The following is a 19130-nucleotide window of genomic DNA, read 5'->3' as shown; positions in this document are numbered from 1 at the left end:
AAGTGCCAGGAGTGATGGACACATAATTTCTAGGTACCAAACCAGATAATATTTCCCCCAAGTAGCATAGGGCTATACGAACAACAAAGATAGGGAGAACGGATCATATATAGTAAGACATTATGGCATTACTACCTCACATCACCATCATACAAAGGGATCCTCTCTCCTAAACACAGCTAGTTACTACCAGTTATTGGATATAAAAGAACACAAAATGTTTCTTGTAATACTCTGAGCAATGGAAAACTGCAGACATGAATAAGTGCATATTTCTGATGGTTTAATAAGTCATCTTCATTTCACAGATTCTCATATTCATATAGGTCAACTATAAAGAATCTCAGGAAGATAATAACAGTTCCCTTAGGCCTCTGGCATTTTTTTGAAAAGTGGCTGAGGTACCGGAGTCATCCTCTTAAAGATTCTAAAATCCAAATGATCGAAACTTAAAATTGAAAACATTCACACCATATAAACAAGCACTAGCAGCCCTGATCTACTCATTCTTAACTGAAAATGCTCCCCAGCACTCACTCTGTCTCCAATACAAAATGGTTTCCACCACACAAGATGAAATCATCAATAAATAACTTAGTTTTGTTTTCAACAAATTAAAATGCCTGGAGAAGCCCCTGATTTACTCTGTGGACGGCAGGACAATCTGAGAAAGAACATGGCAAAGCAACATTTAAATAGTCTTGGCCTCTCTAATAAAATATAAGGTCAAACATGCAAGAATTTTAAAAGAGAGTTCCACTAAAGGAAATATCTTAATATTTTATATCTAGTTTCCAGATTTATTTTCATAAAGCCAGTAATATTTTATCATTAGAGTTCTATATTTCCTTGATTTCTTCTTTTCATGCCTCCACTAATTTACAAGTTTAGTTCAATAAAAATGATATTTTGGCAATAAACTGACTCTTGAATCAATTATTTAAGATAGTAGAATTACAGCTGAAATACACCCTTATTAATGGAGATAATCTTTTTCAATGCAATCAGCATAAAAAAGAGATTTAATGAAGAATAAACTTATTCTAATAATTAGGGAAACATCCTTATGAGAAAATATAATAATTTAATGATACTAAGGAAATTAAAATAAAAAATTTTTATCTTTATTATGAGATTAAGGTCCACTGTGGCCAGAAAAGGAATAAGGTACCTTTTCAAATTGTCTTTAAGAAAAAAGGATTTTGATTTCAAATATTGTACAATACTTTACTTTGCGACTTATTTTTACCATGTCTAACTTCACACTGACACTATTTTTATGTCATCATGTCCTAAGGCAGATTAAAAACAGAAATATAATCTTATATCATCTCCTAATTCATCTCTACTAAAATTATAGCTGCACCAAGAAAACATCTTCCTGAAAAGTCACAGATACCACAAATTCTCCCAGAGTTCCTAGCAAATAGTACATTTTGGTAGTCTACAGGAAGGGTGTAATACTCATGAATTTTAAAAAAAAATAGTATAAGGTTATAAATTCACCCAATGTAAATTTAATGGAATTGTAACCAAAACCATTAGCTAGCTTTTTCTTTTCTTAATTAACCAAATGAACCTAAAGTTCATCTGCAAAAACAGCCACAATTAGCTAAAAAAATTGTAAAATGGACTTGTGAGTGGCTACTGCATTTTATATAGGATATAGCACTACAAACACATATTTAAATTGTGTACAATCCTACAGCAAATAAAACAATGCAATAATGCTCTAAGAATAAGGCCCAGATACAGTCATTGTCAATCTCTGTTTAAACTATGTATTATATGTTCTTTTGAGAAGCTAATGAAAGCTGTCACTGTTTCCCCAGAAAAGTGCACATACGAGGCCAGGCACAGTGGCTCACACCTGTAATCCCAGCACTTTGGTAGGCTGAGGAAGGCAGATCACCTGAGGTAGGGAGTTCGAGCCAGCCTGACCAACATGGAGAAACCCCGTCTCTACCAAAAATACAAAATTAGCAGGGCGTAATGGCACATGCCTGCAATCCCAGCTACTCGGGAGGCTGAGGCAGAAGAATCATTTGAACCTGGGAGGCAGAGGTTGCGATGAGCTGAGATCGTGCCATTGCACTCCAGCCTAGGCAACAAGGGCGAAACTCCATCTTGGGGGGGAAAAAAATGCACACACACAGACTCACATAAAATGGTGTATATCAAATATCGAGGGATCGGTAGAACCCCTAGAGGCCAATGGACCCCAAGTTAAATATTCCTAGTATATGAATCAGAATTGTTTGCTCAAATCTAGCTCATAAGTTAGCAACCAAACCAATAAGAAATGGATCAAGTCTATGGAAACTAGATATCTGGAAAAAATGGAAATTAGTAACTTATCTTAACACAAAATATGTCAAAATACAGACATGTCCACATAGATGTAAGAGTATTTTTTAAGTTTATTAAAACTTCCAGAAAAAGTTCTAGTAAAAAAATTAACAAAACACATGAACAAGGCTGTGCACGGTGGCTTACACCTCTAATTCCAGCACTGTGGGAGGCCAAGGCAGACGGATCACCTCAGGTCAGCAGTTCAAGACCAGCCTGGCCAACATGGGGAAACCCTGTCTCTACTAAAAGCAGGGCGTGGTGATGCACGCCTGTAATCCCCGCTACTTGGAAGGCTGAGGCAGGAGAATCGCTGGAATCCAGAAGGTGGAGCGTTACAGTGAGCCAAAATCATACCACTGCACTCCAGCCTGTGAGACACAGCTAGACTCCACCCCAAAAAACAGTAATAATAAAATACAATATAAATATGTAATTCACCTCACAACAGGTAATATTTTCTAGGCAGACAAGTGCTGTAGAAATCACAAAGGAAAAAGGCAGTGCAGGCTGGACATGGTGGCTCATGCTTGTAATCTCAGCACTCTGGGAGGCTGAGGTGGGAAACTCTCTCGACCCCTGGAGTTCAAGACCAGCCTGGGCAACATAATGAGACTTTGTTTATAAAAAAATAAAATAAAATAAAAAAATTAGCAGGGTGTGATAGCCTTCACCAGTAGTCTCAGTTACTCCAGAGGTGGGAGAATTGCTTGAGCCTGGCAGGTCGAGGCTGCAGTGGGCAGAGATCACTGCCACCGCACTTCAGCATGCACAGCAGAGCAAGATCCTATCTCAAAAAAAAAAAAAAAAAGCAGTACATTTTACAACATAAAAATGCAAAACTTCTTAACATATAAAATCATAAACCCTTTAAAAGGTAATTTTAAAATTACTGTGACAAATATTAAAAGCTAAGGACCTCAAAGCCATAAGTAGCTGTTACTAACAAATAAGAAAAACAGTAACACTCACCATAGAAAAATATACAAAAAGCCAAACAGCTAACTCACAGAAAATGAAAAAAAATGCACACATAAAACAACAACAAATTCAACTTCATTAGTTATCAAAAAAAGTTAATGAGCCACTATTTTTCACCCATAAGATGGTGGTATTGAATACGATAAAAAATGCTTTCCAAAAAAAAGTTTTTATCAATTTTGCAAATTACTTTAAAAGTCCTTTGAAAGTAATTTCAAAGAAATATTCTGAGGTATAGTACAAGAATGTTCACTGTAGCATTATTTTTAATAGAGAAATGAGCAACAAGCAAAACAGGAAACAAAAAATGAAAGGTTTAATAAGTCACAGTACATTCTTCTTAAAGATAATAATATGTAACCATTTAAAAACGTGTTTAAAAAGAATATTTGATCATGTGGGATATTACAATAGAGTATCATGTAACCATGAAACATATTTTAGAAGAATTAATGGGAAGACACTCATAACATTAAAAGAGTAGAAATGAAATTATGGTACCAATGAAAAACTAATTAATAAACATTTATAGATTGCTCAACCATGGAAAAGTGAAGTCACAAATCACCAATACCTTCAGAGTGGTTATTTCTAAGCATTGTTAATTAATTTTCAACATTTTCCAAATGTTCTATAATGAGTAAGTTTAAAAATATTTAAATACATTTATCACATATGCAAATCCTAATTTAAAGCAAAAATAGTTCTAATTATTTAATAATTCAAATCTGTCTTTTCTAAACTACATACAAAATCTTAAATTTACAAAACCACAAAGATTTCAAATAACTTCAGTAACTTGGTATTCATTCCTGGAGTAACCTAGTCTTAATAGTTACATATGTTGGATATGTGTCAAAATTTTGTGGCATCATAACCACCAAACTAAAATTTTAAAATACACTTGTTATCAACAAAGTACTAATAAACTAATAGTTGGTGTTCAGGCAATTAATCTTATTAAGTTTATATGGTTATATCTGCCTTGTAAGAAACATGACATCAAAATTGTCCCATCAAGAAATGTTCTTCATATTCGAGTATTTTCAAATACCTCTTACTACCTTCAATATTAACCTAAGAAGCAATCATCTGTATATTCAAATGAAAACATACGCTTAAATATATACACCAAAGTATTTCATTTTTCTGGAAATGTAAGGTGTACCATGCCCTAAGATCAAAGTTCTTTTGTTAACCTAAACATTTATGTGTATTTTCTACTCTAAAATGCCTGAAATAGCATGTGGTAGAAAAGGGCTGCTAGGTAACCACCCCAGAAACATAAAAGGGAGAAAATTACACAACTGTCCTCTAAATATACTTTGTGTGTAGAAGACCTTAGAGATTCAGGAACTACATCAGGTCAAATATTCTGTTGAGAAAAAAAGAAGAATCTTTCCTAACTCCATTCTATCTCATATGTGACGTCATTTAAAAATCCACCAACCAAAAGTATTACTTTCAATTACATCTAGTTAATATTTACTAATGGCATTTGTTTTAGGCAATAAAAATTTCCCTAAATTAACAGAGATTATAAAGCAAAAGGCACGTCTTCATTTGACAGTAGACTGATTCAAACTTAGAGTTATAACCAACCAAGAAACCAGTTGTTGTATATATGAGCCACAGATGAAATCTACGGAAAACATTTGCATTTTTTTTTGCCTAGTAAGAAAGAATTTGCACAACGGGAGAATCATAACAAATCTTATATAACTTCCCCCAGATGTGTTACATAAGATTTAACTACAGTTGACACTACCATTTTAAACTAATCAGTAGCATATTTATAATTACTTTCCCTAAAAAAACTATTAATAAAACCAGGAACACACTTACAATTAAAAAATCAAACACAGCTGCATCTAACACACATGTATACAGCAGTGTTTAAAAGAACAGATTTTTTTTTATTAATGGTCCACTTTCCTCAAAGAGGCCTCAGGGTAATGGATGTTCTTTCTAGAATTCTTCATCAGAAAAATTTACCAAATAAATGTTATAGCTTACATATCATAGCAAACAAAAATGCTAAGAAAATGAGTTAATTTAAAAAGCAACAATTATCTAGCTGAAGCAGTAATGAACAAGTCACCTAAAGAACTTAAAACATGTAAAATCCAAATGCCCAGAAACATACAAACTGATCAAAATTAAAACTTCATTTACTTAGGATCAAATATTTAAAACCAAAATAATCCTCAGATTGGGATTTCATTTTCGATCACACTGTAATTTCTTCCACTATTCCCTTTCCCCCAATATTCCCAAAACTAAAGTTCTTTCTGTTTTGTAAACATTCCACACATTCATAACACAACAGGTAAAAATAGGGTTAAAAATGTATTTGCAAATATGCAGTCCAAATAAATGCACTTCCCGTGAGAACACCACTAGGTGCTGATCTTTACCACCCTAAATATAAACCTCAATCCAGCAATACTTTAAAACTGAAATTATAATCAAGAACCAAAAAAGACAATCAGTTTCACAGAAAATTAAGTCCACAGCTTCTCAAAAAATCGAAAAAACAGAGAAGAGCTTGAGGTCGGCCCAGGAGTACAACATTAGAGAAATGTTTTTCTTGAAAAATGTGAGATTTTAAGGGTAACACAAAGAAACCCCTCAAGAACGAGGAAAATTAAATCTAGAACCCAAATGGCGTCCAACAAGAACATTAGATCTCGAAAATGAATATTGCGCTTGCGCAGCCACCGCCCCGCCAGCTGCACAACTGCAGCTAGAGCCCGACCCCGCAAGATCACGTGCTCCCATGCAGCGCCGCCCGCAGCTCCGCAACCGCGCAGGCGCAAACACAACTCCCGCAGCCGCCATAATGCGGTCTTGACTCCTCAGAAATACAATAGTAATTTAAGAAACTGTGGTTTTAACAGCCCCTGGGATTCACATATACCTTTTGGGGCGGAAGCTGAGGGAGGGGGAACCAAGTTCCTTCCTACAGAGCCGTCCCGCGCAGCCGTCCCCGACGTTGCCGCCTCAGCTTTTCGCGCGCTTCAGTCTCCGCGCCGCCGCTGCCACCGCCGCCGCCTCCGCAGATTCAAAAACAAACCCGCTTCTCCCTTGCACGCGCCGGGGCCGTTATGCAAATTATTGTGGGCGGGGCTCCGGGCTCGTGATATGTACCCCGCCCACTGTGCTATCAGCCAATAAGCTCAAGGACTAGCCATTCCCCATGCAAATTCTGGTTTTTTATTTGAATGAGGGAAATTGGCCCCGCCTCCTGCGTGGAAAAGAGAAGGAAGCCCGAGGTGGTGGCGCTGCGTCTCTCGGTTGCAGTGTGAGGTGTGTTTTTTGAGTGGAGCTTCTTCAATCAATAAGTAGCACTTTGTGAGCGCCCTCTATGAGGCTTAGAAAAGAAAGAAGGAAGGAGGTAGGTGAGAGTTAAAGAGCAGAGGGAAAAATTTTCAAAAAAGCCAGGAGTATGTTGATTTATTCATCATTTATGTTTTAAATTCACAGAATGTACTTTGAATTGTATTAATAATGATGGAATGAAAAAAAAAACTTTTTTTTCAGTTGCTCGGTAACAGAGCAAGCACTTTTTATCATACTTTCTCACTAGAAGTTGTATTCATCCCATTCATTCAATTTCATGCTGGGAGTCGGCCTTTAATGAATTCCACAGGAAGTAGTGGACAAGTCGCTACCTTACTGGTTAAGAGATCTGGGTTCAAGTTCGACTACTGCAGCTTCCTTGCCAGTTCCTTGGAATAAGTGTGTTACTCAGTTTTCTCACCTGTATAATGGCAATGATGACTATAGTTGAACTAGTTTGGAAGCACTAAATGATAGAATAAATGTACATATGTTTTGGCCAGGTGCGGTGGCTCACGCCTGTAATTCCCAGCACTTTGGCAGGCCGAGGCGGGTGGATCACCTGAGGTCAGGAGGTCAAGACCAGCCTGGCCGACATAGTGAAACCCCGTCTCTACTAAAATTACAAAAATTAGCAGGGCATGGTGGCACGTGCTTGTAATCCCAGCTACTCGGGAGGCTGAGGCAGGAGAATTGCTTGAACTGTGAGGCTGAGATTGCAGTGAGCCCAGAGCTCACCACTGCACTCCAGCCTGGGCTACAGAGCCAGACTCCTTAAAAAAAAAAAAAAAGAATAAATGTGCATATGTTTTGCAAGCAAGAAGAGCCTGAAAATAATATTAGATGGTACCATGTGGGTTTTTTAAATGTAACTTCTCATTATATTAATGTATTAGTTCAGTATTTATTTAGCAATCACGGTGTTGTAGACCTGTTAGGTGCCTATCCTCAAGAAATCTGTACTCTAGTGGAGAAGACAGAAAAGTGAACAGGAAATTTTTGTAACTAATAAGAAATTAGAATAGGGTTGTTAATACTTATTTTTATAACTGGAACCGTTCAATTTACTTAAAATATAAGGTGGCCTTTAGAAATATCACCTAGGGCCAGGTGCGGTGGCTCATGCCTGTAATCCCACTTTGGGAGGCCGAGGCAGGCAGATCATGAGGTCAGGAGATCGAGACCATCCTGGCTAACATGGTGAAACCCTGCCTCTACTAAAAATACAAAAAAAAAAAAAAATTAGCCGGTTGTGGTGGCACGCGCCTGTAATCCCAGCTACTGGGGAGGCTGAAGCAGGAGAATCGCTTGAACCCGGGAGGTGGAGGTTGCAGTAAGCCGAGATCACTGCTCTCCAGCCTGGGCAACAGAGTGAGACTCCGTCTCAAAAAAAAAAAAAAAAAAAAGAAAGAAAAAAGAAATATCACCGAATCCAGACCTATAGAATTAAAAAAGCCTTCCTAGAAGAGGTCATCTCTATCATGATAAATGATTTAATTAATTTCTTGCCTAAAAGTTGGAGCTTATTGGGACAGCAATGAGGAATCATTTAAAAGGTTTTAAGTCAGAATATAACACAATTAAATTTGCATTGTTTAATCGCTAAATGTTGTAACGTCCTTAGCACAGTCCTTAGGATACACTCAATAAATTATAGATGCTCAATTATGATTTATTATAATTTTCATAGTACATCAGTGCTCAATTATAAATAGATGCTCAGAAAATTATAAATATTGGTATTAAATGTTACACTGCATAATAATAAGAGAAATTGGATCAGAATAATAGAGCCAATTATGTTTCTCTTTGTATGTCTTCTGTAAGCATATAAAAAATAATCATTTTTATAATAGTCTTTTTTTTTTTTTTTTTTTTTGAGACAGAGTCTTGCTCTGTTGCCCAGGCTAGAGTGCAATGGTATGATATCGGCTCACTGCAACCACCGCCTCCCGGGTTCAAGCAATTCTCCTGCCTCAGCCTCCCGAATAGCTGAAATTACCAGCGCCCACCACCATGCCTGGCTAATTTTTGTAGTTTTAGTAGAGACGATTTCACTAGCTTGGCCAGACTGGTCTCAAACTCCTGACCTCATGATCCACCTGCCTTGGCCTCCCAAAGTGCTGGGATTACAGGTGCGAGTCACCATACCTGGCCGCCGCCTTCTTTTTTTTTTTTTTAAGACAGTCTTGCCCTGTTGCCCAGCCTGGAGTGCCATGGCACTATCTCAGCTCACTGCAACCTCTGCCTCCCAGGTTCAGCGATTCTCCTGCTTCAGCCTCCCGAGTAGCTGGGACTACAGGCACGCTCTGCCATGTCCAGCTAATTTTTTCTATTTTCAGTAGCGATGGGGTTTTGCCATGTTGGCCAGGCTGGTCTCGAACTCCTGGCCTCAGGTAATCTGCCCACCTCGGCCTCCCAAAGTGCTGGGATTACAGGCATGAGCCACCACACCTGGCCTATAATAGTCTATTCTTGATTATCTATGCTAATAGCAAATGGAAAAATAATTCAACATAACCACGGATTTATCAGTTTTCTTAGATATGCTCATATTCTAGACTTGCCTCCTGAAGACTCCAACTAGACAATTTTATTAGATTTGAATCTCCTCAAATATCCTCAACCACAGTTACAGTCTCTTCAGCCATGCAACCCGCTGGTTAACCTAATCAACTATTCATTGATTTGTTCAACAAGTACAATATTTATAATGTCTCACAAACTATTCTAGGCATTGGGGATGCCCGAAGGAAATGACACTGTTTCTCATGGGGAAAGAGTCATGAATACAGGTAAACATTATGAGATCATTAATATTTTGGTGGTATGTCTTAAGCATAAAAAAATTCTAAAATGAGAGAACCTAAATCTTCTTCATAGTATATGGGAAAACTTCACAGAGGAAGTGATACTTGACCTGACTTATGATACAGAACTTAAAGTGGCTGTCAGACTAAGTACAAAAGTATTCAAGTTAGAAAATAACAGAAAATACAAAAACCATGAAGAATGAAAAAAGCTTGACTTAGACTTCTAGGTAGGATCACATTCAAAATACTTATCAATCCCTATATCACTGACCAATCAGAATGGAAGCAGGCTTGAAGACGCCCCACCCCCCACCCCCCGTGTGCGCGCGGCGCGCACACACACACACACACACACACACACACACACACACACTCTTTGGCAGGTGTTAATCCTTTAGTTGTAGGATCTTGAAGAGGTCCAGAGGCTCTTCAGCTGGGGACTGAGCCCGACCGGGTGGTAGGAAGGGTTTGGTAGGGTGGGGCAGCTACTTACCAGTTAGTGCAAAAGGATTTTCATATTTTATCTACCATTATGTTTTTATTGGTATATATAGGCTAAAATGATACAGGCTAAATATCATGTCCTAGGAAAAAGTGCTAAAGTAGGATCATAGAACCTGTCTCACCAAAAAATAAATAAATAAAAAACCTAAACTCAAATAATAAATATAAACCAATATACTTCACTTGTAGCAACTGAACAAGGAAAACAGAACTTTTGAAGAAACAGCATAGGCCGGGAGCAGTGGCTCACCTGTAATCCCAGCACTTTGGGAAGCCGAGATAGGTGGACCACCTGAGGTCAGGAGTTTGAGACCAGACTGACCAACATGTTGAAACCTCGTCTTTACTAAAAATACAAAAATACAAAATGTGTTGGTCCTGTAATCCCAGTTACTTGGGAGGCTGAAGCAGGAGAATTGCTTGAACCAGGAGGCAGAGGTTGCAGTAAGCTGTGATCACACCATTGCACTCCGGCCTGGGCAACAAGGGCAAGACTCCATATCAAAAAAAAAGAAAAGAAAAGAAAAACAGCATAAACTCCAACAAGAAGCCATTGAAATGGAAAACTAAAGTTTCTAAGTATAAAATAATACAACGGGAGGCTTAATCTAGTGCTCTCAGGTTCTGAAGGCTTACTACCTGAATTGAAACCTTCACTCTACCTCTTACTTGTTTAGTGTCCTGAAATTCTCTATGCAAATGTTTCCCAGTCTATAAAATGGGGATGATAAAAATAGCCCTCCTGGGTGAGCACAGCTCATGCCTATAATCCCAGCACTTTGGGAGGCCAAGGTAGGTGGATCACTTGAGCCTAGGAGTTCCAGACCAGCCTGGGCAACATGGTGAAACAAGTTTCTACAAAAATTAGGCCGGGCACAGTGGCTCACGCCTGTGATCCCAGAACTTTGGGAGGCCAAGGTGGGTGTATCACTTGAAGTCAGGCGTTCACAACCGGCCTGGCCAACATGGTGAAACACCGTCTCTCCTAAAAATACAGAAGTTAGCCAGGTGTGGTGGCACACCCCTGTAATCCCAGCTACTCGGGAGGCTGAGGCAGGAGAATCACTTGAACCTAGGAGGCAGAGGTTTCAGTGAGCCAAGATGGCGCCACTGCACTCAAGTCTGAGCAGCAGAGTGAGACTCGGTATCAAAAATAAATTAATTAATTAATATGAAAATTAGCCCAGTGTGGTGGTGCATACCTCTGGTCTCAGCAACATGAGAGGCTGAGGTGGGGGGATCGCTTGAGCTTGGGAGGTGGAGGTTGCAGTGAGTGGAGATTGGACCACTGCACTCCAAGGGTAATAGAGTGAGATTGTCTCTAAAATAAAAATAAAAAATTTATGGCCAGGCACGGTGGCTCATGCCTGTAATCCCAGTACTTTGGGAGGCTGAGGCGGGCAAATCTTGCGGTCAGGAGTTTGAGACCAGACTGGCCAACATGGTGAAACCCCATCTCTACAAAAAATACAAAAAAATAGCTGGGCGTACTGGCAGGTGCCTATAATCCCAGCTCCTCGGGAGGCTGAGGCAGGAGAATCGCTTGAACTTGGGAGGTAGAGGTTGCAGTGAGCCAAAATCGTGCCACTGCACTCCAGCCCAGGCAACAAAGTGAGAGACTTTGTCTCAAAAAAATAAAAAAAAATTATATATATCCCTGATCTCTTAAGGTTATCATAAAGACTAAATTCTGGTAAAATACTTGGAGTAGTACTGGATATATAGTGATGGCCCAATAAATATTATCTAAGAGTAATAGTAATAGTAATTAGTACTTATAAGAGTAGTACTAATACATAGCTCAGCTTGAACAGTTTCTATCAGCACTCCCGACACTCCCGTTAAGAGAGGAGATGAATCAACAACAACCTGATCAATTTTATTATTGTCCTCCAACTTGCAGAGTTGAATGAGGTGTTACATAGGCAAATTTGGAAAATCTTAAGAAACAACTCTTGAGAATAGGAAGATGACCTCCATGATCCTCACCTTCTGGTGATCACACTATAATCCTCTTCCCTTGAGCGAGGGCAGAACCTGTAACTTGCTTCTAGCCAAGAATTTTGCAGATGTAATAAAGAACCAAATGAATTGATTTGGGGTTAACCAAAAGAGATATTATCTTGGGTGGACCTGACTTAATCTGGTAAAAGCCCTTTGAAAAGAAGCTGGATCCTCCCTGAGGAGAGAACTCTTCCTTGCTTGCTTGATGAAGAAAGCAGCCATGTGGAAGAAGCCCATATGGAAGGTTACCACAAGTGGCCTGTAGGTTCTTTGGGTGACCTCTAGGACCTGAGAGCAGGCTCCAGACAACCACGAGCAAAAAAAAAAAAAACGCCGGTCCCCCAGTCATATGGTCCTGAGGAAATAAAAGCTGCCAACAAACTGAATGAACGTAGATTTTTCTCCAGCCAAGCCCCCAGATGAAAATACAGCCCAGGTGACACCTTCATTGCAGCCTCTGAGACCCTGAGCAGAAGATACACCTATGGTCCAAACTCCTGACCCACAAAAGCTGTGAGATTATAAATGTGTGTTGTTTTGTTACTAAGTTTGTAGTAATGTGCTACCCAGCGACAAGAAACTAATACAGGAAGTTATTAGAGAAGGGAAAGGGCATCATAACCATCTTCCAACATAGATAGGCTACCTAAATAGGTGAAATGGTTCGTATTAGAAGATACTGAACTAGTACTCACTGAAAAGTATAGAACTGGTATTGCAATTTTAGCTAGGTAAGAGGGACCTCTGTCCTGGTCCCCACAAAAGAAATTTTTAAATGAGCAGCTGCCTAAGATGGCCAGGGAGTGAGAAGGAAAGGAGTTCCCATAATGCAAAGCTTTTCAGGGCAGAGCCAGGATGCCAGGTGAGACTCTGGACCTTTTTTTTTTTTTTTTTTTTTTGAGACAGAGCCTTCCTCTGTCACCCAGATTGGAGTGCAGTGGCGCCATCTTCGCTCACTGCAAGCTCCACCTCCTAGGTTCACACCATTCTCCCGCCTCAGCCTCCTGACTAGTTGAGACTACAGGCGCTCACCGCCACACCCGGCTAATTTTTTGTATTTTTAGTAGAGACAGGGTTTCCCTGTGTTAGCCGGGATGGTCTCGATCTCCTGACCTCGTGATCCGCCCGCCTCGGCCTCCCAAAGTACTGGGATTACAGGCATAAGCCACCGCACCTGACCCTTTTTTTTTTTAAGAGATGGGATTTTGCCATGTTGCCCAGGCTGGTCTTGAACTCCTGAGCTCAAGTGATCCTCCTACCTCAGCCTCCCAAAGTGCTGGGATTATAGGAATGAGCCACCGTGCCTGAGACTCTGGACTTTTGAGTTAGTGTTGGAATAAGTTAAGACTTTGACGCTATTGGGATGGAATGAATGTATTTTGCATATGAGGACATAAATTTGGGGGGCCAGGGACAGAATGTTATAGTTTGAATATGTGCCCCAAATTTCATATTCATTGTTGGAAATTTAATCCCCAATGCAACAATGTTGACAGGTGAGACCTTCAAGAGCTGATTAGGTCATGAAGGCTCTGCCCTTATAAATGAATTAATGCTGTTATCTTGGGAGTAGATTGGCTCTTTTAATAGTAGGCAACAAAGTAAGACTCTGTCTCAAAAAAAAAAAAAAAAAAAAGTTGGACCTCTCCCTCTCTCTCTCAATATGCATATGTGCATATGATTTCTTGCCCTTCCACCTTCCACTGTGGAATGATGCAGCAAGAAGGCCCTTGCCAAATGGGGGCCCCTCAACCTTAGACTTCCCGGCCTCCAGATCTGTAAGAAATAAATCTGTTGTTTATAAATTATTGCCCCCCAGGTATCCTGTTATAGCATCACAAAATGGACTAAGGCACAGGGATTTCAACTGACTGGTTTTGTTGAAGATTTGAGGGAGTTACCATTTCTCAATTTCTTGGTTTGATTAGTGATTAATTTTCCATTAAATAAAAATTATATGATATCCTTTTCACAGATTTTAGGTAGTTAATGCTTGAGAGAAGTCTACTCACTTTTATTCTGTACAGTTTTTGTTTTTATGTTGTTTTTGTTTTTTTGAGACAGAGTCTTGCTCTGTCACCCAGGCTGGAGTACAGTGGCACAATCTCAACTCACTGCAACCTCTGCCCCAAGGGTTCAAGTGATTCTTATGCCTCAGCCTCTTGAGTAGCTGTTATTACAGGTATGCACCACCATGCCCAGCTAATTTTTTTTTTTTTTTTTTTAGGTGTGAGACACCACACCTAGCCCTGAAGCTGCTCTTGGTTGGGAGTCATCCCACACCTAAGACAGAAAGATAGTGGCTTCTAAAAAAGATGAAAAAGTCATTGGTGTCAATCAACTCTAGGCTTCAACTCATTATGAAAAGTGGAAAGTAGACTGGGCACCATGGCTCATGCCTGTAATCCCAGCACTTTGGGAGGCCGAGGCAGGCAGATCACGAGGTCAAGAGATCGAGACCATCCTGGCCAACATAGTGAAGCCCCAGCTCTACTAAAAATACAAAAATAAGCTGGGCAGAGTGACACATGCCCGTAGTCCCAGCCACTTGGGAGGCTGAGGCAGGAGAATGGCTTGAACCCGGAGGTGGGGATTGCAGTGAGCCGAGATCATGCCACTGTACTCCAGCCTGGCAACGGAGTGAGACTCCATGTCAAAAAAAAAAAAGGTGGAAAGTATGTGCTGGGGTACAAGCAGACTCTGAAGGTGATCAGACAAGGCAAAGTGAAACTGGTCATGCTCGCCAACAACTGCCCCACTTTGAGGAAATCCAAAATAGGGTACTGTGCCATGTTGGCCAAAACTGGTGTCCATTACTACAGTGGCAATAATATTGAATTGGACACAGTGTGCAGAAAATACTGCAGAGGATGTGCACACTGATCCAGGTGCACATTGATCCAGGTGATTCTGATATCATTAGAAGCATGCCAGACAGATTGGTGAAAAGTAAATGATGCAAAATTTTTCTTTTATGAAACTTGCGAAGGCTGGGCACGGTGGCTCACCCCTGTAATCCCAGCATTTTGGGAGGCTGAGGTGGGAGGATCACCTGAGGTTGGGAGTTCAAGACCAGCCTGCCCAACATGGAGAAACCCCATCTGTGCTAAAATAAAAAATTATCCGGGTGTGTTGGTGCATGCGTGTAATCCCAGCTACTCTGGAGGCTGAGGCAGGAGAATCACTTGAACCCAGGAGGCAGAAGTTACAATGAGCCGAGATTGCACCATTGCACTCTAGCCTGGGCAACAAGAGCGAAAGTCTGTCTCAAATAAAAAGAAGGAAAGAAGGAAAGAAAGAAACAGAGAGAGACAGAGAGAGAGAGGGGGAGGGAGGGAGAGGGAGGGAGGGAGGGAAAGGAAAGAAAGAAAAGGAAAAAAAGAAAGAAAAGGAAAGAGAGAGAGAGAGAAAGAGAAAGGAGGAAGGAAGGGAGGAGAGAAGGAAGGAAAGAAAGAAGGAAAGAAAGAGGAAAGGAAAGGAAGAAGGAAGGAAAGAAAAGAAAGAAGGAAGAAGGAAGGAAGGAAGACTTGTGAGAGCTTGCTTTAGAAAAAAAAGTCCAGAGTCTCATCTGACTCATCTATGAGTGAGACTCAAGGCACAATTCATTCTGTGGCAAATTCTTTTCCAGCTGTGAGCCTGTGAAATTAACAAGTAACATGCTTCTAAAATACAGTGGTGGGACAGGTGTAAGATAGACATTCCCCTTCAAAAAGGGAGAAATAGCCATAAAGAAAGGGGTAACAGCTCCCAGGTAAGTCCAAAATCTAACAGGGAAAAACAACATTAAGTCTTAAAGCTGGAGAATAATCCTTGCCTCCATGCCCCATATCCTGGGCACACTTGAGGGCATGGGGCTGGGCCTCCAGGGATGTAGCACATATTTTCCACTTTTTTTTTTTTTGACATGGAGTCTCACTCTGTTGCCAGACTGGAGTGCAGTGGCGCGATCTTGGCTCACTGCAATCCCCACCTCCCAGGTTCAAGTCATTCTCCTGCCTCAGCCTCCCAAGTGGCTGGGACTACAGGCGCGTGCCACCCTGCCCAGCTTATTTTTGTATTTTTAGTAGAGATGATGTTTCACCATTTGGCCAGGATGGTCTCAATCTCTCGATGGTGTTTGCTTACTGTTCCACTGTGATTGTATTATGCTGGTTCGAAAGTAATTGGGGTTTTTGCCATTAAAAGTAATGTTTCCTGTGGCATCCCCAGGCATGTGGAACTGTGAGTCAATTAAACCTCTTTCTTTTATAAATTACGCAGTCTCGAGCAATTCTTTACAGCAGCGCAAGAACGGACTAATAGAGTAAATTGGTACTGCAGAGAGTGGGATGCTGCTGTGAAGATACCTGAAAATGTGGAAGTAACTTTGGAACTGGGTAACAGGCAGAAGTTGGAACAGTTTAGAGGGCTCAGAGAAAGACAGAAAAATGTGGGAAAGTTTGGAACTTCCTAGAGACTTGTTTAATGGCTTTGACGATAGTGATATGGACAATGAAGTCCAGGCTGAGGTGATCTCAGATGGAGACAAGTAACTTGTTGGGAATTGGAATAAAGGTGATTCTTGATATACTTTAGCAAAAGGACTGGTGGCATTTTGCCCCTGCCCTAGAGATCTGGGGAACTTTGAGCTTGAGAGAGATGATTTAGGGTATCTGGTGGAAGAAATTTCTAAGTGGCAAAGTATTCAAGAGGAAGCAGAAGTGGCTGGGCACAGTGGTTCATACCTGTAATCCCAGCACTTTGGGAGGCCAAGGCAGGTGGATCACCTGAGGTCAGGAGTTTGAGACCAGCCTGGCCAACATGGTGAAACCCCATTTTGAACCTCTATTAAAAATACAAAAATTTGCTGGGCATGTTGGCGTACACTTGTAATCCTAGCCACTCAGGAGGCTGAGGCAGGAGAATTGCTTGAACCTAGGAGGCAGAGGTTGCAGTGAACCAAGATTGCTCCATTGCACTCCAGCCTGGGCAATAAGAGCAAAAGTCCATCTCAAAAAAACAAATAAAAAGAGTAAGCAGAACATAAAAGTTTGTAATATTTGTAGCCTAAAGATGAGAAAGGAAAGGAAACCTCATTTTCTGGGGAGAAATTCAAGCCAGCTGCAGAAATTTGTATAAGTAATGAGAAGCTGAATGTTAATCACTATGACAATGGGGAAAATGTCTCCAGGGCATGTCAGAGACTTTTGAGGCAGCCCATCCCATCACAGGCCTGGAGGCATAGGAGGGAAAAGTCGTTTCATGGGCCAGGCCAGGACCACACTGCTCTATGTAGCTTCAGGACATGGTTTCATGAGCCCCAGCTGCTTCAGCTCCAGCTGTGGCTAAAAGGGGCCAAAGTACAGCTCAGGCCATTGCTTCAGAGGGTTGCACACCCCAAGCCTTGGTGGCTTACATGTGGTGTTGGGCTTGCGGGTGCACAGAAGTCAAGAATTGAGGTTTGGGTAGGTGGATCACGTGAGGCGAGGAGTTTGAGACCAGCCTGGCCAACATGATGAAACCCTGTCTCTCCTAAAAATACAAAATTTACCCAGGCATGGTGGCAGTGCCTGTAATCATAGCTACTTATGGGGCTGAGGCAAGATAATCACTTGAACCAGGAGGTGGAGGTTGCAGTGAACCAAGATCATCTCAAAAAAAAAGCTTTAAGGTTTAGGCACTTCCGCCTACATTTCAGAGGATGTGTGGAAATGCCTGGATGTCCAGGCAGAAGTCTGTGGCAGGGGTGGAGCCCTCATGGAGACCCTCTGCTAGGGCAATGCAGAAGGGAAATGTGGGGTTGGAGCTGCCACACAGAGTCCCCACTGGGGCACTGCCTAGTGGAGCTGTGAGAAGAGGGTCACCATCCTCCAGACCCCAGAATAGTAGATCTACTGACAGCTTTCACTGTGTGCCTAGAAATGCCACAGAAACTCAATGCCAGTTATGAAAGCAGCTGGGAGGGGGGCTATACCCTGCAAAACCACAGGGACAGAGCTTCCTAAGGTCATTTGGGAGCCCACTTCTTGTATCAGCATGATCTGGATGTGAGATATGGAGTCAAAGGAGATCATTTTAGAACTTTAAGGTTTAATGACTGCCCTATTGGATTTTGGACTTGCATGGGACCTGTAGCCCCTTTGTTTTGGCCAATTTCTTCCCTTTGGAACAGGTATATTTACCCAGTGACTGTACCCCCATTGTATCTAGGAAGTAAATTTAAGGATTTGTAGGTGGAAGGGATTTGCCTTGTCTCAGATGAGACTTTGGACTGGGACTTTTGAGTTAATGATGGAATGAGTTAAGAATTTGGGGGACTGTTGGAAGGGTATGATTGTGTTTTGAAATGTGAGGATGAGATTTGGGAGGGGCCAGGGGAAGAATGATATGGTTTTACTGTGTCCCCACCTAAATCTCATATTGAATTGTGGTTTCCATAATCCCCACATGTTGTTGGAGGGACCTAGCGGGAAGTAATTGAATCATGGGGGAGGTTACCCTCATGCTGTTCTTGTGATAGTGAGTTCTCATGAGATCTGATGGTTTTATTTAAAAAAAAAAAAAAAAAAAAAACTTCCCCCTCCCTTTGCTCATACTTCTTGCTGCCATCATGTGAAGTAGGACATGTTTGCTTCCCCTTCCACCATGATTGTAAGTTTCCTGAGGCTTCCCCAGCCATGTGGAACAGTGAGTCAATTAAACCTCTTTCCTTTATAAATTACCCATTCTCAGACAGTTCTTTTAGCAGCATGAGAACAGACTAATATAAAAAGGGTGGCGTTTACTCCAGGTTCCAGTACCTTCTTCCTCAGTTCCATCTAAGATATTATCAGAATGGCATTTACCATCCATATTTTTACCAGTATTCTGATCACAGCCACCTAAATAATCCCTAAGATTTAGGATCTCCCAAAAGCTCAGCTTCTTCTGAGCCCTCACTAGAATTGCCTTTAAAACTCCATTCATGGAAATCTAAGCTCTTTCTGACTTGCTTCTCCAGATTCTTTCAGCCTCTACCCATTACTCAGTTTAAAAGTCACTTTATAACAACAATCCTACTTCTAGTACGAATTTTCTCTTTTAGTCCATTTTGGGATGCAATAACAGGATGCCTGAGACTAAGGAATTTATAAAGAACAGAGATTTATTTCTCACAGT

At 40.9% G+C, this 19130-nt stretch overlaps 1 protein-coding gene across 2 annotated transcripts in view; it reads right to left on the bottom strand.

Moving 5' to 3' along the window:
* ATF7IP (activating transcription factor 7 interacting protein) overlaps positions 1 to 6402 on the bottom strand; it is a 131016-nt gene extending 124614 nt beyond the window's left edge. For both annotated transcript variants that reach the window (XM_015151191.3, XM_001089368.5), the window contains exon 1: positions 6251 to 6402. The gene's annotated coding sequence lies outside the window, so the exon portion shown is untranslated. The remainder of the gene's footprint in view (positions 1 to 6250) is intronic.
* Positions 6403 to 19130: the final 12728 nt, after the last annotated feature.

Source organism: Macaca mulatta, chromosome 11, assembly GCF_049350105.2.
Source record: "Macaca mulatta isolate MMU2019108-1 chromosome 11, T2T-MMU8v2.0, whole genome shotgun sequence".
Taxonomy (NCBI): domain Eukaryota; kingdom Metazoa; phylum Chordata; class Mammalia; order Primates; family Cercopithecidae; genus Macaca; species Macaca mulatta.
This window is presented reverse-complemented; position numbering and strand designations above follow the sequence as displayed.